A 26208-nucleotide genomic window follows, 5' to 3' on the forward strand; every position below is an offset into this window, starting at 1 on the left:
TAGTTCTAGCCTTTGAGTGATTCCAGCCTAGGGTCCAGGCAAGTTAATGAAGACAACTCTAGACAATTCCACCTACTTAGGTCTTCCCAACTGAGGCCCCAGAGTTTGTGGGCAGATTACCTTCCTCTCTGTATCCCATCTACACTCCTGACCCTCAGAACTATGAGCATCCTAAAATATTTGCTATTTTATGCCACAAATTTTAAGGTGGCTAATATACATGCATAGATAACCAGGAAACAAAAAACTAATTATCAAGGTAGTTTTATATAGTAAATCTGTGTATTTAGAATCGTACATATACTTCATTTAAACTTTACCACAACCTAAGAGACAGGTATTTTTAATCTGCTTACACATGGAAAATTCAACTTCAAAGAAGTTAAGCAACTTTCCTGAGAGCATTCTACTTTTAAGTGGCAAGGTTGCAATTACTCATGTCTGAAGTCTATTTTTAAAATGTTATTGAGTTTTTCTAGTCAGGTTTATAAAAACTAAAAAAAGAAACGGTCTTCCTAAGTGGTTATTTTAATGTTTCTCAAGCTCAATATTCTAGATATTGTCAAACATGATTCAAATTAACATCCCTTCATTTCAATGAAAAAGCACTTTTGCATAACATAATCTGAAAGAAGGGGCAGTTGCTGAGTTCATATTTTAATTAGTCTGATGTCTGACTCTTTTTAGTGGATACTTAAACATACTTCTTGAAAAGATGAATGCATGAATGAATGACTTAACCAGTTCATGTTAACCTTAGAGTTCTTTGAGGAATGTTCTAGCAGATTGCTTGATACTTTCAAAAAGCATGCAATAATCTTTCATGATCATATTTGCTTTGTCCTCCTCTATTTATTGTAAGATGAGAGTGACAGATATTTATTCCTTGCATTACTTCAAACCAGTAAAATATTTTATTTAAGTGAATACTTAATACTTTTTGATAATGTCTTAAACTAGAAAGTATAGAATGGAGATGCAGAATGAATCAGCATTATTGAGCCATTTCTTCTAAGTGAACTTGAAGTTACTGCACAGCAAGAATAGGGTCTTCCAAATCTCATGGAAGTGCTACAAGGTTAACAATGGTAAAACACAGGAAACATTTTTAATGTTTTGGAAGTTAAAATGCGGTTTGTAGTAATGTCTCTTATTAATATCATCATCATTAAAATATTGCCATCTTTAAAGAAATGATATTAACATGTTTGTTGAAGACTTTTTTGTCGATGTTTCTATAATACTAAAAATCAGATAAGTAAAGACAAAAGGTTGTAAGCCTCTACAAGTAGTTCAATACATCTTATATTATCATTGCTTAATTATTAGGTTAATGATGCTTTTAAGTGAAAAATAGCTCCAGGGAGTCATGGAGGCTAGAAAGGTTAAGCACTTAACTGACAGAAACCTACCCCTTCATCTCAGATTTATCATGACCCAATCTCATAGTGATTTCATTTCATAATGGATTAGCTTAGCTTTATAAGATTTCATAGAGTGAAATTTTTCTGTAAAGATATGGGCAAAACATTATTAAAAAACATTTGGACTGTAGAGGAAAATTCTTAAAAGACACAATTCTGTTACAGAAATATGCAGTTAACAGATGTCTTCTGAAGACCTTTTGCTAATTACAAGTACTACTTGCAAATATAATCCATCAAACAAACTAACAGAGATTAACACATTAATTAAGTAGCTACAGTTATTTTTAAAAAGTATTTCTGGTTTTAGTTTTTTCTTTGAAAAGTATCTACAGTCTAATTGGGGACCCAGATACTAAGCAATCATTTGAACTTAGTTGAGAACAAAGCTTAGAATCCAGGTACATATTGCTGTAAGAGTGTATTTAATAGGACCATTTTAGTCATTAAATGAAGTGAGTGGATGTTTACTAAGAAGTTGCTATGCTGAATTAAAATACTGCTTCATCTGGCAGGGTTGAGATTAACTTTATTAATTAAAGGGTTTGAAATTCTTGGGGCACTACCACTTGAGGCTAAACAAAGTTGAAAACCTGTTTTTCTGCTCGTCAAAGTCCTTCCTCCCTGATTCTCATCTCCTTTCTGGGGATCGGTCTTTTCTTAAGATGATTTAAAGAAGAAAATATGATCTGTCTTTAAGGTAAATCTGACTCTACACACTGCAACCATATCCCAGCTGGCAAGGCCACAAACCTGTGAAATCGTACTCATTTAATGAGACCACGTCTAGTACATCAAGCATCCAGGCCTGGTGGAACTTTGCCATGCTGGGGTTCATTTTCTTACAATGTCTCTACCTGAGAAGGACGATCAATGCTCTTTGTCTTGTCTCCAGTGCTCTTTCTCCTCATTCCTTATTTCTAACTAATGATTCTACTTTACAAGTGCTTGAGAACCACCCACAGTTCATCATATCTACTACCACACGAGAACACACTTTCCCGAAAGAAGCTGCAATATCTATAGAACCGTAACTCTTTTAAAACAATTGAACAGCAATTTGAATTTCCTTCACAGCTGGATTTTTGGATTAAAGTATCCGCGATCAGGATATTCTAGTTTCTCTCAAGATAACGGGTCATATTTGCTTCACATATATGTAAAGAAACGATTGATTTTTGCACTTTTCATAAAACCAAGGAATGTATTTCTTACATTTGAATTTGTGTCCACCTCTTCCTAAACTGAAATAATATATGGCTGTTAAATAGTTGTTTCTGCTCCAGGTACCTCTCAACATGGTTCAAAAATTTCAAGGTTGTTAGAGCCAGGACACACTTTGCTATTTACAAAATAATAAATTCTGAATTCTAACAGTGAGGAGGCAAAACTGATGAGCAAATTAAAAATTGAGTTCTATGTGACAATACATTAAGTTACAAAGTACAACTCTGAACTGTAGACTTTTGAGTTACTGTTTGCATATACAGTCTTTGCATATTTACGGTGGGAGAAATATAAATGAAAATATTAGCTTAGATCATTCATTCTTTACATATTTTTATTTAGACACTGTAGATAGAAAGATGAATAAGACATTCGTAAGAGCTGATGGGTGGAGAGTTATATAAATACAGAAGTATATCGAAAGATGTTTATAGAGTGAGAATGATATTTAATGGGAGCATTTTACTCATCAAGTATAGAGGTTATGTTGAGTGTACCCAGGTGAGAGCTGATCATTTAACCTGGAACCAAAGTTTAAAGGTCATAATAAATTAATTGAGGAAATGTTTTCAAGTGAAATATACATTTTTAAATATGACTGAGTCCTTTTATAATTATCAACGTTTTGGCTTCATTAAACATTAAGTGCCTCTTTGGTACACTCATTCTTAATTCTTCACTAGCTTTCCCTGCCACCTGCTACGCATTACGGTTCCCCCAACTACCAACCTTTTGTGCCCTATAAAATGAAACTCATCTTAATTTTAGATGAATAAAACATAATAAGCAGGATGAATCAGCCACCAGATCCTCACATAATATATTCCAGGAACAAATTAAAGTGACATTTGTTTAATAAACTCCTTTTATATCCATGAACTAGCTTGCCTTCATTGAAAGTAAATATTCAAAGCCACTGTGATTGAACTAAAAAGTCAGAGTAACACTTTTGGACTCTCCCAATTTATTCTTGATTAATGACTAAGGTATTCGGTTTCATTTCTTCTCAATTCCAATAAAAATTAACTTTTTAGTTTCTGCTAATGCCTTTTCATAAAATGTAAAATACTGATTACTAATGATTTTCTTGTGTAATTAAAAAAATAAGATTTAATTTTCCCAGTAATAAGCACAGTTTAAAATTTTTTTTCCACATAAGTTTATCATTCAAAATTTCAGAACTTGCTATAATTGCCACAAGAAAAGTCTTGATGTCACCTCCTCTGAAGACTATTTTAGGCAGAATAGATGGGCCAACCTGAGTCATAAACAACAACTGTGTCTTGTAACTCTATGTACTATGATCCAGAGTTTCTGCTGTGCCACAGTGGTGTCTAGAAGAGAGAAATTTTCCGTCCTCTGGTTCCATTTAATTAAGAGGGCTCCATGTTGCAGATGAACTTAGTGTTCATTTAGTCAAATTCTTTGAATTCACTTGGCGTTCATTTCCCCAGTACACACCCTGCCAGTAGGATGGTTGGACTGGAAAGGATTGTGGTGTCAGCTGTTTTGCATATATCAAACTAACATTTCTTCTCCATCCAGCTTTTGTGGCAGAGAATTCATGAACAAATTTATTCTTTTCCAATTCCTACAATCAGTTCCCTAAGACACCTTATTTTCCTTTGCTCCCATTTGGCCTTGGTCAAGTATCATAGCCTATGTCATCAGCTAAGTTATAGTAACCGTAACCCATAAAGACATAACAGGTCATGAGCCTGGGTGGCCATCTCCTCCCTATGTAAATTTGTGGGCACAAACAGAAATGTGCTCTTACTGAATACATCACAATCCTGTGTGTTCTACAAATGTTCTTAATTATTCAGGAAATTATTGACGTTTTTGTGGCCTAACACAGCAGTAATTTTCATAATTATGCTATGAATACTTAGGAAATATAGATCCTATAAAGTATAGATTTTACTATATAGCTACTTGGTCATTCTTACTGATGTTATTATTACAGGATCATTTCTACTTTATTTACGGGACTTTTTACTTTGTCAGAGGCGATTTCAAGTCTCTCTGTATGGTCATGCTTATTTCACTTTGTAGTTCTTGAATTTGTCCAGATTTTATGTATTTCTACAGTATCTTATTTGGGACATAAAGATTTCTAAATATTGTATATTTATTACAAATTATATCTTTCAATATTAAGATTTCCTAACTCTGATACTACAATTTCAATTCCTAGTTTCTTCTCTTGTTCTTTCCCCAGGTTATATTTTTTGCTATCATTTACTTTCTGCTTTGGGCACTCTTACTGGGTCTATAGTATATACTCGCTGTGTGTTGTGTGTGCTTTTGTGTTTTCATAACACACTTTAATGATCTGTTTTTCATGTTTTCCCCCAATTTTTGGTTGTAATAGGTGTTTTTTCAATTTCTGACATATGAAGGCTTTCCCCCCATTTTTAATAGTTTCTTTCTATTTTATTTGACTCCATATTTGTCATATTGTTTTATTCCTATGTCATATTTTTTGCTATTTCCCAGTAATTTTAAAAGATTATAGGATTTTAAATATAATTTTAATAGTTTTACACTTTTCAATCATATGTTTAAATGCACATTTCTCAGTTTCATCATAGGAATGATCATTATTTGTAAAGTGAAGAAAGCTTATACATATACCTCTTCTTTGCCCCTTAATTGGGTGTAAATACATACTGAAGGCTTGACCACAGATTATTGAGCCTGTCAACTTATATCCTGTTTTATACCTCTAAGTATAATTTTTCTTTAAAAAGGGACTTAATTCTATTTACCAATACAATATTAACATCAGTACTTTCATCCTAACACATTTGTTGTGAGTTATTTTGCTCTATCAAAATAAAGTCATCTTCTCGTGGACACTTTGAGGGAGAGGGGTACATGGATAATAGACTTCCAGATTTTTATTTTTATTAAGCAATGTTTTTCCATGATCTGGGAATATATAAATGTCAACTGCACTTGGCATAGAATATTTTGTTCTCATATTAAGGCTTTGTCAACATCTTTTCATTTGTCTTTTGACATCAAGTATTCTGAAATGAAGTGTAATAAACAATTGCTCTGACAAATTTTAGGAAATTTATTAAGTATGAAAGTTTAAGAGAGAATGTTAAAAACATCTAGGGAGAAACATGAGGTCACTAACAAAGGTTTCCACATCCAACCTTTGCTTTTTTATGTGTCCAAGTGAATAGTTTTTGGTCATTATTTTTGGAGTTTATATGAGATTATTTTATTTCCTTGTTTCTTAGTAAAGTTGTTTTCTTGATTTGGCGAATATTTTAGTCCATTCTGCTGCCACTCAGGGGAGGATAATCTGTAAATAGGAAATACCACCACATTCTCAAGAGTTGTATTTTCTCCTTTAATAATGGATTGATAGCTACAAATACAATAAAATAATAAAAAGGAGATAATTTAGTTAAGCTAATTACAGACAAAATAGATCTGTCTGCATCAAGAGTCTTAAAAATAGTACTTCATTGGATTAAAATTCAGCTAATCTGAGCATTTTAATTTTTAGATGGGCCCACGGTCTAAACATAATATCTATGTATTACATCTATTACCTAAATATTTAACAGCAACCCCAGGAACATAACAAGGTTTTCCCATTATCGCCCCAGATTTTTATCTATCACTTTATATTGTTCTTAAATATATGTGTGAGCTAATATGGCTGGTAGAAGAAAACAGCTACTCTGTTTCAATGATGACTTGAAGATAATTGCAACATGATTACATCGGCCTCTGTGATATATTGTCTTGTACATCCTTTATGAATGAAGGACTGATTTTCCTAGCTGGTGGGAGAACTGTGGCAGAGAGCCCTTAGCTGTCAGCCTTCTATGGGAAATTTTTTGGTTGTAGAAATTCCCGTGGTCATGTTCCTTTACAAGAAAGCCTTACACAGTGACTGACTGATGTGTGAGGTACAGAAGCCCACCCTCCATGGCCCAATTCAGACACCTCTGAAGAACTCTATAAGTTTGGTTGAAGAATGTGTTGAGATTGCATCACAGCTAAGCTTCCTCTGCCCAATATTGCTTCCTTTTAGTCCCAAGGGTATTTCTTAATAAACTTTCAGCATATAAATTTGCATTTTAGGTTATTGGAAAACCCAAACCAACATGGGATAAGGAATAAAAAATAACCCTTTTTGTACTAATATAGCTGGACATATTTTTATTATATAACATGAATATATTTTCACTTTAAGCGTTAAGAGTACAAGAGTAAGAGAACATGCCTGCAATTCCCCAAGGTTTATTTGATTTTATCTTGTATGCAGTTCATTATCCAGTCAGTAAGTGTTTGTTGTACTCGATCCTGTGCCAAGTGCTGGGAATTGAGGGATGAGGACAAAGGAGTAGAAACTCGGCCTACTGAGATATTATTCAAAATGCTCTCCTCAATATAAGTTAGTAATCACATAAATAGACAAGATATTGACATATTATAATAAATGCTATGAAGAAAAATCAGACTGAGGATTTTTAAAAGAGGTTGAAGATGAAGTGAGATAAGGTGGGATCAAGAAAGGCCACTTTGAGGAAATTAAGCTCAGGCCTGAAAGAGGAGAAGATGACAAGAGAATTCCAGGCAACCAAAAGAACACATGACAAGGCCTTCTCACAGGAGAATGTTCAGTGTGTATGAGTAACAGAAGTCCATGGTGGCTGGAGCATAGTAAGTGAGGGATGCATGACATGAGGTTATACATACATATAGAGTTAGGGGGTCAGAATATGGGGTGTGAGCTTTCTTGCACAAGTATTGGGAAGCTTCTGGAAGATTTATCTAGGGCAGTGACCTGATGTAATTCCTTTCCTGTTTTCTTTTTCTTTTTCTTTTTTTGGTGATTACTCTCTTTGCTTTCTAGAGAACAGATGGTGGAAGGGGGAAGTGGAAATATGCAGACACATTAGGGACCCATCAAAATATTGAACTGAAACTGATGGGTTTGGCCGTGGTTTGACCTAGAGTGCTCATTATAGAGGATGAGCAGAATGGATGCATTAGAGAGATTTCTCAAGTTTGAAATGGTTGAGCTACGGATTGGATACAGGTAGGAAGATGGTAAAGGAAGGGATGACATCAGGTATACTTCGAGTTTGGTGTTGACAAACAGGGTGCATGGTGGAGCCATTTATAGAAGGCTTCAGGAGAACAAGGAGACTTGGAAATTATTCGGAAAGGTCAGAGACTGTGTTCTGAATCTTATGGTAGAAACAGGAAGCATTCTATTGCATACAGTAACAGGAAGAAGAATCCAAATGCAACTTTTTTGACCAGCTTTACAGAGTTCAGCCAAACAAGCCATACCTAGTTCAACCTCATGTTAGAGATGAGCAAACTGAACTTCAGAACCCATAAACAACCTGTCAAAATCATCTGACTAGCCAGAAGAATATTTTGCCCATTATATGATACTTTGTTTATTTAAATAGTTATAATTATTTTAGATATTTTATTTTCTTGATTTTATTGTTAAGCACAAATAACATTGTATTTAAAGTTTATCTCTATTTTTCACTTTTCTTATCATAATTTCAAGTAAAAATCAAAAAATTATATTGAAATTGAAATATGGAATTTTATACTAAAGACAAGACATCCAAATGAAAATGAAATTTTTCAGGTGAAAATTTCCAAATCATAAATATGTAGGGACAAAAAACGTTATTTATAAAGAAAGATATAGGATAATTCTAATTAATTGATTCAAAGGTTTACAACTTTCAAAGTAAACATTATCTTTGAAATAAAGTCCATTTAAATTATTTATGCAGCCACAGTTTTAGTAATTGTATATGTATATCATGTAAACTTTTTTGAGAAAAACTGAATTGGAAATGTTAGAGTATTATGTGGAAAAAAATCACCTACAAGAAAAAAATTATCTCCTTATGAAGGATTGCTTTAGCCACTTTGACAGGTGTAGGTAAAAGAACACTAAATGCACATCAATATGATTAGCAGATGCGTGCTTAGAAATATGTTATCATTGAAAAGAGAATCGTATTATCACCTTTGCAGGGCCTGTTCTTTTCCTTCATATTTATGTAACTTTGTCATCTATAGAAAGATTATGGGAATTTTAAAAATAGCTGATAGTTAAGAAACATCACCATAACACTTTGCTGAATACATAATAAAACATTTCCCTTCTCTCTAAAAGCCTTTTAAAATTATGTACCATAATCAGTATAGCTAGAAGAGGGTAATTTCCATGTTCAAGTTCTTCTGTTTCTTGAGGTTGAGAATCATTTTATAGTCTTCTGAGGATGACACTGTACTGTTTTTTTAGCCTGATTATTTTCACCTATTTTTTTCCGTTCCTTACCTTTGTACATTTACATTTTATATATTGAAATGTTATTTTTTCAAATATTTTATATGCAAGTTTACAAAGTACAATGACTGTTTGTACATTAAAATAACTTATTTATGCCATATGGAAGTTTAAATATAATTTTACAATATCTAGTATTGATTGTTTAGTTTCTAATAATTGATACTTCACGTGATTTTTCCCAGCATACCTCAAAATATTCTTCAAAATCCTGCTAATTAAATCCTGTAACACTTCTGAGGTGTATTAATAAGCTAGAGATGTAAAGAAGATTTGCAGAGAAAATTAGGTTCCCAAATTAGAAATTTTGTCCCATTATCGACTAGAAACCTCTTGAAATGATCAAAAACAATAATAATGCATGTCATAGAGGAAAACCAATAAGTCTGCTGCAGCCTGACTACCTCTGTGACCTCAGACAGGTTACGTGTGGGTCCCTACCTCTGTGACCTCAGACAGGTTACGTGTGGGCCCTACCTCTGTGACCTCAGACAGGTTACGTGTGGGTCCCTACCTCTGTGACCTCAGACAGGTTACGTGTGGGTCCCTACCTCTGTGACCTCCGACAGGTTACGTCTGGGTCCACACTTATTTTCTTCATCTCTAATAAGAAATATTTGACAAATCTCATTTTCAAAAGTCTTTTAAGACCTTTCCACCTTTTTTTTTTGAGATGGAGTTTCGCTCTTGTTGCCCAGGCTGGAGTGCAATGTCATGGTCAGGGCTCACACAACCACCGACTCCCGGGTTCAAGTGATTCTCCTGCCTCCGCCTCCTGAGTAGCTGGGATTACAGGCACGTACCACAACGCCCAGCTAATTTTTTGTATTTTTAGTAGAGATGGGGTTTCACCATGTTGGTCAGGCTGGTCTCGAACTCCTGACCTCAGGTAATCCACAAGCCTCGGCCTTCCGAAGTGCTGGGATTACAAGCATGAGCAACTGTGGCCTGTGAGGGCTTTCTACTTTTAAGATTTCAGGATGTATAGCCTGGGAGGTAAATGGTAGTGCGTGTATACACACACACACACACACACACACACATACTGTATATATACATATATACTGTATATTATACTATATATACACATATATAGTATATTATACTCTATATATACATATCTACTGTATATTATATTGTGTATATATATACACACACACACACACATACATATATGAGACAGAGAGAGAGGAGATAGAGAATTTCATGTGAAAATATAAGCTGTTAACATAAAATTTTGCTTCTCTGAGGAATATTTAGCATTGTTTTCAATCTTCTCTGGAGAATTTAAGCATTTTTCTCAGAAGTCACCAGATAGAATGAGGGAGGGGCCATGTGATAGGAGCCAGAGATGAAAGGAGAACAATACAAAGAGTGCTTTGGGAAAAATAGTACAGTAAGGCTAGGGAAGACTTCTCTCCAACAAAAAGACCAAGTTCACAGTTATATCTCTTCAGAAGCCAATCTTACTTTTAAAATGTCAATTTCCATTTATTTCTTGCTTTACAGACATTCCATTCGTTGCCAGATTTAAAATAAAGCCTTTCCATGTGCAATCTTTCTATAGAAAAAGAGAAATATGGGGGACAGTACAGTCTAAGAAGTGATTAAGAATATCTAGTGGACTTTCCCAGACTGTAAATCTTTACATATATCTGAGCCTAATGAGGTGATTTATTGTGCTGTAATGCACAGTGAATTATACAGACGCTTCTTTTTGATCATACTGCAGAATGGAACTAAATACTAAATACCAAATAGCACTCCCATGATTCTTATAGATGTCATTCACATGGCATATTTATGCTTTTTTATATAGCAATTCTTATTCTTAGCTCTTAGGCAATTATGGAATCTTTTTTGTCATTTTAATAATCATGTTCCATTTGAGTTATGCAGGGTAGAATTTCTAAGTAGAAAGTCTTGTTTTTGTTGAACATTTTCCGTAAACATTTTGGAAAAAGTCTCTGTTTTTTGATGCTACTTCTGCACGCTTTCTCAACATGATATTACTTGGTATTGTCCTTATTAACCTATAGTACACCGTATCCTGAAAATATTAGAGAGGGTTAAAAATCAGTCATGAATAAATAAAGTTAATGAAATAGAAAGGAAACCACATTCAGGAAATGGAAGGTAGAAGCAAATGTATTAACCGTGAGTTAGAAACAGTTTAGTCTTTGGAATGAAGCAGCAAGAGTTTAAAAATCTTGTTTGTGATTCACTAGCTTTGTGACCTTGGAGAATTACTTCAGATTTCTGAGTATCAGTTTAGTAGGTGATATCAATTGCAACTTCGCAGAATTATCACAAGTATTAAATAAAGGACTTAGTATCTGGGAGAGCATATAAAATTACTAATAGTTACATTTTTGTTAATATCACCATTATTATTATCATACGTATAGTATTTTCTTTCACTGACAATGCGTTTAGGACATAAGGAGAACTATAAAACGGTGCTTCTCCAACTTAAATGCATAGCGTGAATCACCTGGAGTTTTGTCAGAGCACGAATTCTGACTCAATAGTCCTGCAAACTAAGAAACTCTTGGTAATGCTGGTGCTGCTAGTTCACCAACAGACCACACGTTTTGTAACAGCTATATAGAATATCCTGTTTCTTTTTTTTAATCACAAAACATGGCAAACTCTAAAATAAAGCAGAATAACAGATTTAAATATTAATACTCATGTCCTCACAATTTATAATTTCTCCCTCCCTAACAATGGTATAATTCTGATTAAAAATTAGCAAAGAAAAAAATTGAAATTAATCTTCCTATGTTTATTCCTTTAACAAATTCTGGGTGATTACTACTGGGTTGCTTGCTGCAGGAAATAGAAAAATTGCTTTGACATAGATCCTTAAGAATCTGTCTCACTACAAGCTTATTTTTGTAGGAAGCTAAAAGATTTATATAAATAACTGTAATTAAAGAGACAAACTAAGAAGTGCAATGAAAGACCTAGGGAAAGTGTTAGAGGAGTTTGGGGAGAGTAAAATTATCCTAAAATAATATCTATACGTAACACTATGCTATCTTCCCTAACCAGCACTTCACCAAATTGTCACAGTGAACTTTGGTCCTTTCTTATATCTTGGTTTTGGTTGCCGCATCCTTCTGTTTGGGGAAGTTCTTGGCTTCCTCATGTAATAATAACAACACTTAAACAGTATATACTAGATAAAAGGAACTATATTGCTTGCTTTATTTACATAGTTTAGTTAATTTAATTTGCACAACGAACTATGAAGTAATCAGCTTTCTTTCCTTCATTTTACATATGAGAAAATGGAGAATCAGCGACATTAAATCATCTCAAGTTTCTAAAATATCCACTCTCACCAGGCTGTTTACCCTCTGTTTTCGTCTGTCTGCTGCTGTAACAAAATGCCACAGATTGAGTAACTTATAAAAAACATAAATGTATTTCTCACAGTTCTGGGGCTGAGAAGTCCGAAATCAAGGCAGCGGAGATTTGGCGGTTGGTCCAGACTGCTCTCTTCTCCCGAGGTGGCACCTTCTTGCTTCATTTTCACGTGACAAAAGTGGGCAAAAATGTACAACGTAAGGACATGGTAGAAGAGACTGAGGAGCCAGGCACTCCTCTAAAGCGTCTTTTATAAGGACATTTATCTCATTCATGAGGGTGGATCCTTCTTCACTTAATCACTTAACCAAAATTCCCATCTCTTAATATCATTATCCTGGGATTTTAGTTTCAACATACAAACTTTGGATGGGCACATAGGTTCAAATCATAGCACCCTCCAAATTATAATGCCTCTCTCATGCCTGTTCTCCTTGAAGTACCCTCTGGTTTTGCTCTCTTCATTTTTGCCATCACAGTTAACCCTTCAGTTCCATTTCTTTAAGTAATCTCTAAATTTGTAAGGTTCCATCTTTTTCTTTTTTGTATATGGCAGACTCTCAAACATATTTGTCATATGAACTAAGTAGGTAAATATGTAAATGCCTGCTAAATTTTAGTGAATGATATAATGGCTTAAAGAGTTATCTACCCTTCAGCCAAATATATTTGCTTTTAGTAGCAATCTCCTGCCATATACAAAGTCACAACTCTAGGGGTAAACATTTTAGCCTGTAGGTAAGATGTAAAACAGTGGTATGTTATAGTGACAACTCACTGTCATAGCACTGGGACATGCTCCTCTATCTGCTACAAATTGAATCAGCAAAATATATTTGATTTTGTGAGATTTAAATGTATGCTCCTGTTAGTAAAATAAAAGTATGGGAAAACTTTACGGAGTAGATTTAATAGAAATGTTTTCCTGAGTTATCTGCCTTCTTTATTTTTATGTTATGCTTTAAGTCTATGGTCAATGTATAGAGCTATGATTGATGTGCTTTTTCAATTCTGTTCAGAACAGACAGGATAATTTTCTTCTTTTAAATCTTCTTGAATTTTGTCTAACATTTTTTTGTTCCAATTTCTTACTAGATTATACTCCCTTCCCTAACGCTGCTTCATGATTACTTATACTCAAACAATATTATGATATTTACACATTGAATTCATTTTAGGTGATGATTTTGGTCATAAACATGAGCAGGTTGTGAAGTGTTTCAGCTATCCCAGGGCATGGCTGTCAGTCCCTTGCCTAATGTTTCAAACAAATCTTGAATTTGTGATGCTGCTGTGATGGCCCCTCAGATATTCTTACACATGTCTTTGCCCCTTGTTCCCTCTAACTTTCCTTTTCTGATAAAAAAGCAAACACTGCCAAGCTCAAATTGAATTACATTTGGATGCAAGTGTCACTATGCAATGGTTGCCAATAAAAGTACACAAGGAATTTTATCATGGTGAATTAAAGGCAAACAGACTTCAGAGAAATGAGCATGAGCATGAAAATGGCGCATGGTACGTGGATCTCACTGGAAAGTCATTCAGTACACAATATTTTCACTAGAAAAATCCATTAGCTTTAGCTAAAAATTGAAATTACTTTATAGGAAATCAGAATAAAATATGTGAAAACATTATATTCTGTGCAAGATTAATACCACGCATGGTGTTGAAAGGTTTGTGGTCTTGCTTTGATGATGCTAAAAGGTCAGAAACCACAAAGATGCATGTGTGCTGTCATTTGCACAGTTACTAATTTTTCTCATTATTTCCATAATGAGACGTACTGTTTCAACAGAGAAACCCTCTTGAGAGTTGCTTGTAGTGTTTTCAGGCAGGCAGCTCTTTTGCTTTCATGTTTTGGCCTTGGCCAAGGAGTACAGACAGACTTTTCATTTATTTTCGGCAAGAATGTATTCGTTTATTGCTTTAAATAATAATAAATAGATTTTAAAATTACTCTACATTACTGCACTTTAAACTCCATGAGGGCAAGGACTCTATCAAGTTTGGACATCATTGTATACCCTACATCTTGCACAAGGTTTAGAAAAAATGGCATGGAAACCTATTTTTTGAATCAATAAATGAATACATAAAAGAATTCCAAACTCTAGTCCAAGGTTTTAGATTAATAATGTGTTAAAATGCGTAAAATTTATAGACAAAACTATTCTTATTTAGAAGCTTATTCTTTAGTTGGAGAGATAAAATATATGCACATAAAAGCTTAAGGAAAAATAATAAGGATTTTGAAGTACTTAGTATGTGAAAAATTTAGCATAAACCTTACATCCATTTATTTAACACATTTTATATCTTTCATTATTTATACAGTGCTGATTGGTAGAATTCATAAGTGACCAGAACTATAAAAATTTTGAGGATAAGCACTAGAAACACAGAATAAATAGAGTGTTAACACGCAAAACACAGAAATCCTTACATTGGCGAGGTGAATAAAAAAGATTTCTGGTTACATGTATACTGATTATTGAGGGATGAGTATGACATTATTATGCCAGAATCAATAAATATTTTTAATAGGGAGAAAACTATAATTATATATCTTTGTGTTCAATAGAAGTAGTAGTATTTATAAAGTAGAAGTTTGTTATACCTTGTTCATAGTCTTTTAAAGTTGTTTATAAATAAAATCTACTCTTAATTAGTTAATGATTGATATTAATTTAAGTGTTTTAAAATTTTTGACCTCTGAATTGCCTTGTACATATGGAGAAATAAAGCTTGCCTAGAATAATTTCTTGAGTGGAGAATGAATGATCTGGATAGATTTGTTGACAATAAATATATCTGTACTTATTTTATGAATTAATCTTCATGAAGAGAAATATAAAAGTCATATTCTAGTAGTTGATACCATGGGAAAAAATTCTTATCCTTTTCCTAAGGAAAAATACATCATGACACAAAAGTAAAGTTAATTAAATTACTTACTTTATTAATTAACTGTCTATTATTTCTATGGGTTGAAGTAAATTTGATACTCAATGCTATTTAATCTAATTCTAAAAGCTTGAACGAGTAATGATTTTTTCATGTAAGGTTAGTTGAAATAAATTATCATTGATTTTCAAATTTAATATTAATTAGCTATTGCATATTCTTAATGGGAAACAAGTGTTTACAAGGCCTTCTTTGGTTGCAAAAAGACCATGCCCATTGTAGACTTCTTAGAATACATCACATCTGGCCTCTTTTTTAGAGTGGGGAATTCAACTCATATGTGGCTGGACATTGATTCTGAACATTTTGAACATTATTTATCTGTCTAAACTCATACTGGTTGCTGTTCTTTTATAAGTAATCACCATGTTTAGCATGAACTTGAGCTATTGTTACTTAGGGTGCTTGACTATTTACAAGTCTCACTAGGATTCTAGGTATTCATTAGTCTCGTGGTGTGTATTTGCCGATAGTCCTGTTATCTTTGTTGGTTCAATTACACAGTACCATCCAAGATGCTGCAACACATTATACACAGGGTATGGGTTGTGAGAGCTACAGATTTCAGTTATTATTCAGGCTCAGAAACTTAGAATCTCTGCGAGCTGGAACATGTTACTTAGTCTTGTTTTAAGACCGTCTTGTTTTAAAAGTCAGTCTCATATTCTTAAAATATAGAATAGGGATGCTAGTAGTGCTCACAGAATTGTAGTAAAGATTAGCTGGGGAAAAAGAGACTATTAAACAGAGCCTGGTATTCAATAAGTATCAGTTGCCTTCGATTAGCAATCTGTGTTGTCATGATTAGAAGATTGCTGGTTTATGTTACAGACCTGAAAGTATAGTCAAAATATGTCAAAATAACAACCAGAGAGAATCATATACCATTCCTTGAACATTTCATCCCTAGAATCTAGCCAAATTAGCATCTCTATACAGACAATACTGTTAACACAGATATGTGCTCAAACCCCTCATTTACTTTTCAGCACTTGTAAATTACTGGAGATATTTAGGAAGGAGTCTGGGGTTATGGCTTAGTTAAGCTGAGTGGCTAGAAAGTGTGAGATGCTGGATGCCTCCTCCAGTTCCTGTCTCCAGTGGCCGCACAAGGCATATCCACAGCTCTGCTCCTGCGAACTCGTTTCTGGCGTGGGGCTTGTGCGCACCCCAGACCGGGAGGAGCCTCGAGCCTGCTCATTAGTAGCACGGGCAGCTCGCGCGCTGGAGGAGGGAGGCGGAAGGACAGCGCTGCGCCACCACCCGGAGGAGGGAGCGCGGTAGCTGCAGGCAGGGGAGGGAGAGGAAAGAAAAGGAAGGACGGCTCCCAGACAGAGAGTGGGAAAAACCGGGGAGCAGCGGGAGCAGCAGGTCTGGGGGGAGCTGTTCCGCTGCGCTGCCCTCGTTATTCACACGGACGCTGCGGAGCTTCCCAGGGCTGCTTCCCTGTCCCCCTGGGTGGAGGCTGCCGTCTAAACCTGACTCCAGGTGAGTTCGGCAAAGAGGTGAACCGAGGGGTCTCGAACCAGAGACGTGGCATTGGCGAGGCTGCTCAGCTCCCCCAAGCGCTGCTGCCTTTATATTTCCCAAATTCACGGAAGGTCTTGGCGGTGGCTGCACAGGCTGGGAGGGGGCGGAGGGGCGGTGGGTGGTTGCGATCCTCACGGCCAGCGTGGGGGCATTCGGATGGAATTAGCTTAAGTGAATGGGGTTTTAGGAAATGTCCCCAAAGGCACGCGTTATGTATGTGTTTCTAGACAAGCTTTTAAGACGGAAATTTGGTTTCCCGGATGCCCTTTTTGGCCTTCTGTCCTTCCTTTTGCTTGCCTCATGCCCAATTTTCCAAGCCAAGGAAAGGATTGGGAAGGCGTGGAAGCAGAAGGTCTGGGCACAGAATGTGACGGGGCAACCTTGGTCTCTAAGTTTGGGGTGGGGTGGGGGTGGGGACTCTTCCTTTCCACCTAATTTACCAGGGGAAAACCCTCAGAGTAACTTGAGGTTCCTTTGCTCTGCACCCTCCATAAGCTTATTAAAGGGAACTTCAGGCTCTCTAGACAGCCTGTGAGATGTGACGGCAATTTAGCTTAAAAGCCATGTTGGTTCACTTCATCTCCTCTTTATCCTTTGTTGCAAATTTGATACCTTTTTGGATTTCTTTAACAGCACAAAATTTAAGTGGCCGACTGACAGGAAATATTTCTTTTGAAAATGCTATGAGAAAAGTGATGAGTTAACATTGAGAGAAAGGCAACTTTATTTTCTTCGAAGAACTTTGGGGAAAGGGATTGATAGAGAAATTCTGGGCATGAAATTATGGACATTTCCCACAGAACTTCCTTCACTTATTTATTTTTACATTTGCTTCATTTTTTTTAATCGTGTGTGTGTGTGTGTGTGTGTGTGTGTGTATCAGAGAGACAAAATTCCTTGGAGGTATTATGACTTTATTTGGTTTAGAAGTTTCTTTCTTACTAATAGCACTAATTTGTGATCATCATGATTGTAAGAATTTACTAACTGTTTTGCTTTTAGGTGTTTTGGGTCTGTTTTTTTTAAAAAAATTCAATACTTACTTTGTGGGCCTTGCTGAATACCTGTCAATAAAATCGGTGGGCATACAGTTAGTCACATGACACACCGTGGATTTAATAGCAGGTAAGTATACAAACGATAAGTTTAGGAAATAAATGTCAGAATCAAAATTCAGGTGTGAAATTGAAATATCTTTCAAATATTTACCAAATTCTCTTTTAGGATCCAATGTCATTTTATGGTCAAGAGAGCTTAAAGGTTTCTCAGATTAAGATATATGTATCTACTTTGTTAATCAAAATGTAATATTTTATTTTGTTCTTTCTTTAATGACTGAGTTCAACAAATAAAACTTGCATATTTAACGTAAGGTTCTTTCACATCTATTACTTCTCCAATTTTTAATATAAATTTAAGGAGAAAAGTGATATTCCATTTTGTAGATGAAGAGACTGTGTCACAGAAGTATTACTTTATCTAGATTTCTGTAATTATTATGTTATAAACTTAGAAATTACATATTATTATGGAACATATAAAATATATGAATGTTATAAACCATAAGAATTCAGACCTATGCTATTTAACTTCAAGTTTAGTTCTTTACCCAAACAATTGCACAACTACGTTGAGACTACTGAAATAATTATATATGAACATGCTATATGAAAAAAAAAGCATTTCTTATTTTTCTGGTTTCTCTTTGATATAAAATATACTATAATTTTGTGGAGTTATTTTCCATATTTAGATGCTCCTAACTTCCAAATAACTCCTAAACTCCTAAAAACTGACCTGTGTCCTTCTTAATAAAAGTGGATTCACAGGGAGACTCAATTTTTACTAAGAATATTCTTGGGATAATTTGTGTCTTATAATCAGGATAAAGACAGGCCACATTTACCTGTGTTTTTAAACCACTTAGTGTGAACTTGAAATGCAGACAGAACCTGCTTTCAGGCTGAACTGCCAGCTTCGCAGTGAATAGTCTTTCAGATTCCGTGGAAACACTGGCAGATATATCTAATGTATATCTGATGTGGGACTTATGAGAAAAGGAGAGGTAGAAACGGAATGCTCTTATATTTCATATGTGACCACATTCATAAAACTTTATTGATAAGTACTTTGGTGTCTGACACGGGCTGACACAAATAGGCTTCTTCAAGAGTTGAGGAAGAAAACAAAATCCCTATAATACAGCCTTTTTCCTCCTTTTCTTTCTTAAGCGGTAATAGTTGATCCTACATAATCTCTTAAAAAAATAAATTTCAAAGAGAGTTTGTGAGTTTTTTGGAGGGAGGGAGCTTTTGTGTGTCTATGCATGCTCAGTACAGTTTAGGGGTATAAGGAGAAGTTAAACAAGAATATTGAATGCTAGCTATGAAACTTTTTGGAGTCTCAAATGCATTGAAACAATTTTTCATATTATATACATAAAATTGATAGTTACCTTGGGGAACTAAGTATGTTATACACAACTTTGCATCTGATTACAGGATTCCCTGAGCATTTATAGCTCAGGTATTCTGGAAGGAGTCAAGATAATTAGTTTTATGGCTCTTGCCCATGTGACCTGTTCCTTTCTGGTCCTGACATTAAAAGGATGACTTAAATTTTCTGGAATGTCAAAATTTTCTCTTCCCTCAGATCCTACAAAATACTTCAAGCAGTGTATGTGTGATACTCACTGTCATTTCAACATTTCCAAGGAAAACAATCCTCTTGAGAATGCTAAACAATGCCCTATATTTCTTCCTTTCTAATTCTTTCAGATAGAGGGTTAGATGAATTAGGAAGAAAGGAGAGAGGGAGATAAGAGAGATGACGTTTTATCCCTCAGGAAAGAACAAGACCAATTGTATTCCTAATTTAGAAATATTATTCTACAGACATTCCTGAGCAAGAGGGCTTTGCATATACATTAAAGCAGAATACCTAGTCAACTTCCAGTTATGCCATGTAGTGAGATGGAAGTAAGATGAGGAAGCTGAGATCATTTTTGTTGGAGAACTGAGACCACATGAAATAGGTAACAGAGTTACCCCAACTGAGGGGCAAGAGGACTTGGAAGTTTCCTCCGTAAATTTGCAGTTAGTACAGGGCTGCTCCAGTGATCAGAGTCATTAATGCCCTAGAGTTTCTGTATAACCCTGTACACAGGCTGAGACAGCTCTGATGGCCCAGAAAAGCCTTTGGACAGAATCACTGCACCCTTGGACATTGTCCGGCCACATGTATGAGAATAGTGAGTGCTGAGGAGTTGTGGGTAGCTTGGTGACAACTCTTGCTAAAGGAGTGTCATCAACATTCATTGCTGAAAGTGAATTTTTTCATTCACATATGTCATGCCTATGAGGTCATGCTTTCTTGGATACAAATTTGTACAAGATATGAATTAATTTTTGAACATCCTTTCTTAAAAGTACCATGTTCATGTAGTTGCTCATTTTAATTTGAGTAGTTCAGATTGGACATAATATACTAGGGAGATGATTGAACATCCTAAGTTCTAGTGTATATACCTTTGTTCATTACAAGATTCATCCCGTCCCCCTTTGTAGTGACATTGATGGCATAAGGGAGTAGTAGATGAAATTTAATGCAGAAAAACATGGAGATATATGAATGGTAGATATGGTTGACAACCACCATTTTCATTGAAGTTGTTTCAAAGCAAATAAATTTGGTATAAATTCATTTTATTTGCTCCTGAAGGGTAATTAAGAATAGGTAGGAATTGTGAAGAGACTATAGTGTTGACATTAAGAGAAGTTTTTGATTCTTAAAATAGGATATATTACACAAGAGTGAACAAACAGAAGATACTGAACAAATATTCTGTCATAAGTAAGTGATGGATTATTCGGACTTGTTGAACTATGTTTTTAAATGTATTATTTAAACATTTAAATATTATTAAAACCTTAAATAATATTTAAATATTATAAAAGTTATAGAAAATTATGTTTACAATACAAATATACACTTATAAGCTGTATTGTAGATATGGGAGTAAACAATGCAGTTTTTTTTTACTGAGTGAAAAATGTAGTTTTTTAAAATTCTAAATGGAGCTAACAGCTTAGTGTGATATATATTTTGAATTTCAAAATTTGCAACCAAATAGGACAAATGTGTTGAACTGTACTTTTCTTGAAGAACTGTGATAAGAATGAGCAGTGAAAAAATTACAGCTTCTCAGCGATCAAATACTTGCTTAGGGTTTAATAAGAAAAATCTCAGCGAATGCTGGAAGTGATGTACACGATCTATTACAGACCCATGATTAAAATGGTATCTTGTTAGCTATATGAGCTTGAAAACAAATGGTATAGCTTCTCTTTACCTCAGTTGCTTCTTGTGTGAAACGGGGAGACTAAGAGCATGTAACTCAAAATTCTTTGTTAATGATTTGCTTCTTAGAACAGTGCCAGGTCCAATTAGGATTAGATTGCCATTTTTATTATTGATATTTGCCCTAGTTCTGCCTTTTATTGACTGTATGAAATTGGTGAAGATCCCTTTCTGAAGCCTTGTTTCTTATCTATAAGCTGGGAGTAGAATGCCTGCTATGAAGAGTGGTTGTTAGTACATTAAAAAGGCTGGATATTTGTTTACAAGGGGCTCAGCACATGGTAGAAATTTGATAGTATTTTTTTCTTGTCCTCCCATGTATTACTATGGAGATATCCCACATATTATGTCCAAGTTTTTATTTTCCCCTCAAATGCAATGTCAATCTTGCACAAAACATTCCCATCTCCTAATTCTCTTCTAATGTTCTGTAATCATTAAAGTATAGAAAACTAGAATGAGTATTTTTATAACTTTTGCTGTACTCAAGCATGTGGAGAGAAGAGCGCTAGATCACAGGACAAACTTTGATGAGAGAAGGGAAATATTTACACCACAAACAACTTTCTCCTCCCCATGCTTAACAGTTTTATGCTGTCATTCTGTCAGCACTGAGTGAGATTTTTTGATTTAAATAGTTTTCTATTTGTGGTATGACAATTCATGTATGGACTTCATGTAATTAACATAAATATAATGGAGGGTTGAGAAGTGGTTTATTTTTACCAAGAGGAAAAATTTGTACACAATTTTTTAAAATACTGCTTTGAGAATCTTTAAAATTAATTTTGATTCAGTTGGTGGAAGATAGCACCACAAACTCACTGCTGGTGGTATTCTTGAGAAGTAATGTTTGAATTTTCTGGGTATTGTCCCCAGACTGGCTTAAAAGAATTTAATTTTAGATGTAAATTTTCTGCTTAACATGGAAGATTTTTCCATGAAAATATTAGCTCCGTCAGATACACGGTTGCTTACGTGTAGCTGCGTGGAATTACGGGAAGGGTGAAATAGAAAAAAATTTCATCTCTAAGTTATACATACTGATATAATCATATTGATTGGATGATAGTGATAATTACAGCAATAATATGATTGAAAGGGTAAGCAAGTAACATATAATACAGTTACTAATATAATCCTGTGATTGAGTTTACCACTTCATTTCTCTTTTCTGGAATCCCTTAAGTTTGTCACTATTGCACTTTATGTCCTTTGCTTATTGTAGTGGTGTATTAGTTGTATTACTGCTGCTATAACAAATTACCACACATTTAAATAACTTAAAAGAACACATATTTATTGTCTTACAGTTTCAAAGGTCAGAAGTCCAAAATCACTTTAATTAAGCTAAGTCACTGTGTCTGCAGTGTTGGTTCCTTCTCCAGGTGCTGAGGGGAGAATCCATTTTCTTGCCTGTTTCTGCTTCTGGTGGCACCAGTATTCATTGTCTTTTACCCATTCCTCCATTTTCAAGGTGCATTGCTTTTATTTCTGTTCCTTTCTCCGCATTGTCTCCTCCTTTAACTTTGAGTCCTTCTCTCTACTTCATCTAAGGACTCCTGTGATTACTTTGGACTCACATGGATGACGTGGGATAATCACCTTGTCTCAAGATCCTTAACTTAATCATATCTACAAGTCCCTTTGGCTATGTAAGGCAGCAGATTCCCAGGGCCTGGAGATTAGGCCAAGAACATCTTTTGGGACTATTATGCAGCCTCTCATAAGTGGTAATAATATTTTTGTGCCTTGAGAACCTGAAATTAATTGCTTACGCATGGAAAAATAATGTATCTGTGGGGGTAACAATTTATTTTTGAACCATTAGAAGGTATTGATGGGGAAGTTTTCATCTGACTGATAACAGCTACTGATAAATTAAATACCCTTAGATTTGTCAAATCTAGCTCTAGTAAAATGTAAGTAAAAGTATTTGCACTGCTGGGGTCAAAAATATTAATTAAACCCATTATTTATCAAGGCCAACTCCTGGATTACTTAGGTTTAAATTAACATAGAACATTATCTTCCATATTGCTTATTTGTGAAGCTTAGTTCTTGTTTACAAAATATCATCCATATAAGAAAGCACAGAAAGGTTGGTGTTTTTTAACCTTTGCAGAATATAAATTTTCAAAGGGATGTTAGACAGTAGTTCCATAATAATTGATGCAGTTCCCAAACATTCATTGTGAATATTTTATCTCATGAGTTATATCTATGATTCTAATCATAGACTTCTAGAAGAAATTTAACAATGGTCATGTCAGCCTTTGAAATCTTTCTGTAACCTAGAAGAGGACCATTGCATAAGATAGATTCATTTTCCCCTTTATTCCATTGTTGCCAGAGAGAACTTGAAATGCCCTGTTCAAATTAATTTAATGCAAATGAATTCTTGCTGCCTCACAAGTAGTTTGTCCTTCATTTTTCTTAAAATTATATTGTAAATGGATGTGACATGCTTTACTGGTTATTGTGCAGGGAGCATTGTCCTTCCTAAAAGCTCCCTCATTTGTCAAAATGAGCCATTAAGAGTAAAGTAAATTATATTATCTGATCATAGTATCACAATTGACCTTAAAACAATAAATTTTATAATCAGTGCAAATTGCTGAACAGTGTTTACAGTTGTAGAAATTTCAAAGGAAACCCTGGTTGAGATACAAAGCTGCTATAATCATTTTTAAAATCTTTGTTTTTCTTTTACTTTGAAACAGTAGTGCAGTTAGTACTTTTGCCTTATTGCTCTCTGCCTTCCAGAAACCCTCATTCAAATATTCTAAGTTTTTAAGTCTTTTTCATTTCTTTTAATATTGTAACATTTAACAATGTCGAAGAAAGTATAATTTTTCTGGAGATCAAGCTAAAAATAAAGAGAAGTTGATGCAAATGAACATCAAATTAACAAGATTGATTATGAAAAGTAATTTTTGAAAAGGACCCCAAATCCCTTTGCACATAAATGCAAAAGAATTTAGTGAAAGGTGAAATTGGAGTAAAGAACTCTACGGATGCGTAAGTAACTCTTAATGAGAATGAGTAACGTACATGCATATTTTTAGCTCCCAGTTTCAGAGATACAGTAGTTGTACAACAAATGGTCCTTTCCTGCTGTTAAGGAAGCCTCTTCTCCTCCAGCCATGCTATTCCTCAGAGCAAGCACTTCCACCGAGTTTTCAGCAACCATAAGTAAGAAGGATGGTATGATAGGCTGTGTGTACATATGGCCCTCATTAGCAGGCCAACTGTTCCTTTTGCCCACCCACATCACTGGGGACATATGGCATTACTTTGACTGTGGAAACAAGTGTGTGTGGACATATCTTGGTATGAGTATAAGACTGTTGATTGTCTTTCTCTTGTCGCTCGTGCAACCAACTGTCTCCTTGTGGAAATCATATTATCCATAACACTAGATTTGAGGATGATAAATGATGTTGTTATTATTAACTGAATTTGCCTCTCTAGTTTGATCACAAAACCAGTGAATGTTTGCTTATGGAACATGTAAAGCTTATAGAAGATAGAAAGCTTACAGAAAGAAATGATGGCTTTTCTAAGCATAAGAGTCAGGTCTTTTTCAATCAAAGACTAACTCATTCAAAAATTCAAGAATTATGTAAAACCAGAACAGCAGAGGGTTCAGAAATGCTATTGAGATCATTTATTATAAAATAGCCATTAATGAAATGTAATAGTGAGTCTGTTGTTGTTAGTTGTGACTATATGGAGAAATTAATGAGAAAATATAAGATAGGCTGGAATGAAGAGAGTCATCTGATCCCAGCATAATTCATTTTATATAGTTCACAGTATTATAACTTTAAAAAAATTACTAATTTTTTCAATACTGTGAATTCTGAATTTGCAATATGAGGCTTTTCAATACTTGCAACAAGTGTGTATTTTTCAGTGGTGGCTCTAGAATTACATAGCGGGGCTTTCGAGCTGCATTCTGATAAGAAGGCAAGGCTAGAGGACTCATGTTGAGGTGGCATTTGCACAGGACTTGATTTAGATAACATACATCAATGGTGTAGAGAGAAGAGTGGGTGATGTTGCTGAAGATTATAGGGGAGATAATAAAACTGAAAGGCACCTTTTGCTACCTCTGCTGGCCTATTTGTATATTCAGCTGTGTAGCATATTTCTTGTATAATTACATAGTAATTTCACACACTACATTAAGAAAATCTGAACAATTTTTACTAAACTCACGATTTCTAAATATTAAGTAAATAACACCAATATTTGGATAGGTAACACTTATAAAAACAGTATTTCTAGATGGATATAGATGATAATTTTTCATCTTTATCTATAGAGCTGATAAATTTTCAAAACCCTTTGAATATCACTTGTACTACAAAGTCTCATTTCAGTTTCAGTGCCATGGCACATTGATTAATCACCACTAAAGCAGTACATGAAATATTTGGCAATATAGGTATCAAGATATTTGGTAATGGTGATTGATGCACAGAATACAGCACATTATTGTTATGCACTGGCCTTGAGAACTTTAGTTTTCATCTTCGTTCACCTTGGTAGAGAACAAACTAATAGCTTTTTTCTTTCACCTTGCTGGAGAACAGACTAACAACTTCAAATTATCTGATCCATCAAAAAATTTATTTCCTTGAAACTCACTGATTTATGTATTTATTATTTTGGGGGGATCACTATTATTTGCTGTAGTAAAATATCAAATGATCAATGTATTATACCAACATGGCAGCTCACATGGTAGGCAACAGAATGAAAACAAACAGATTTACTACCAAGGATTATACTGTATTGCTTTTATTGACAGAAAAAGCATACAGATAATTTTATTCAGAGATTTTATGTGAATTATTTTTGATAAGTGTACACATATATTTATAACTGACCTTTCTTTGTCAAGTGTGTGCCCACACATGATTCACACTAAATCAATCTTAGAGATCTTACCCAAAG

The 26208-nt window shown here is 34.6% G+C and overlaps 1 protein-coding gene and 1 long non-coding RNA gene across 9 annotated transcripts in view; one reads left to right on the plus strand and one right to left on the minus strand.

The window, feature by feature from the left end:
- The window catches only part of LOC107970487 (uncharacterized), a 52914-nt gene extending 40369 nt beyond the window's left edge, over positions 1 to 12545 (minus strand). Inside the window, exon 1 of the long non-coding RNA XR_001713075.4 lies at positions 12452 to 12545. This is a non-coding gene — a long non-coding RNA (uncharacterized LOC107970487). The remainder of the gene's footprint in view (positions 1 to 12451) is intronic.
- A 3986-nt stretch (positions 12546 to 16531) lies between these two features.
- ROBO2 (roundabout guidance receptor 2) overlaps positions 16532 to 26208 on the plus strand; it is a 1748072-nt gene continuing 1738395 nt past the window's right edge. For all 8 annotated transcript variants that reach the window (XM_063806020.1, XM_063806025.1, XM_063806033.1 and 5 more), the window contains exon 1: positions 16532 to 16842. The gene's annotated coding sequence lies outside the window, so the exon portion shown is untranslated. The remainder of the gene's footprint in view (positions 16843 to 26208) is intronic.

The sequence above is a fragment of the Pan troglodytes genome, chromosome 2, assembly GCF_028858775.2.
Source record: "Pan troglodytes isolate AG18354 chromosome 2, NHGRI_mPanTro3-v2.0_pri, whole genome shotgun sequence".
Taxonomy (NCBI): domain Eukaryota; kingdom Metazoa; phylum Chordata; class Mammalia; order Primates; family Hominidae; genus Pan; species Pan troglodytes.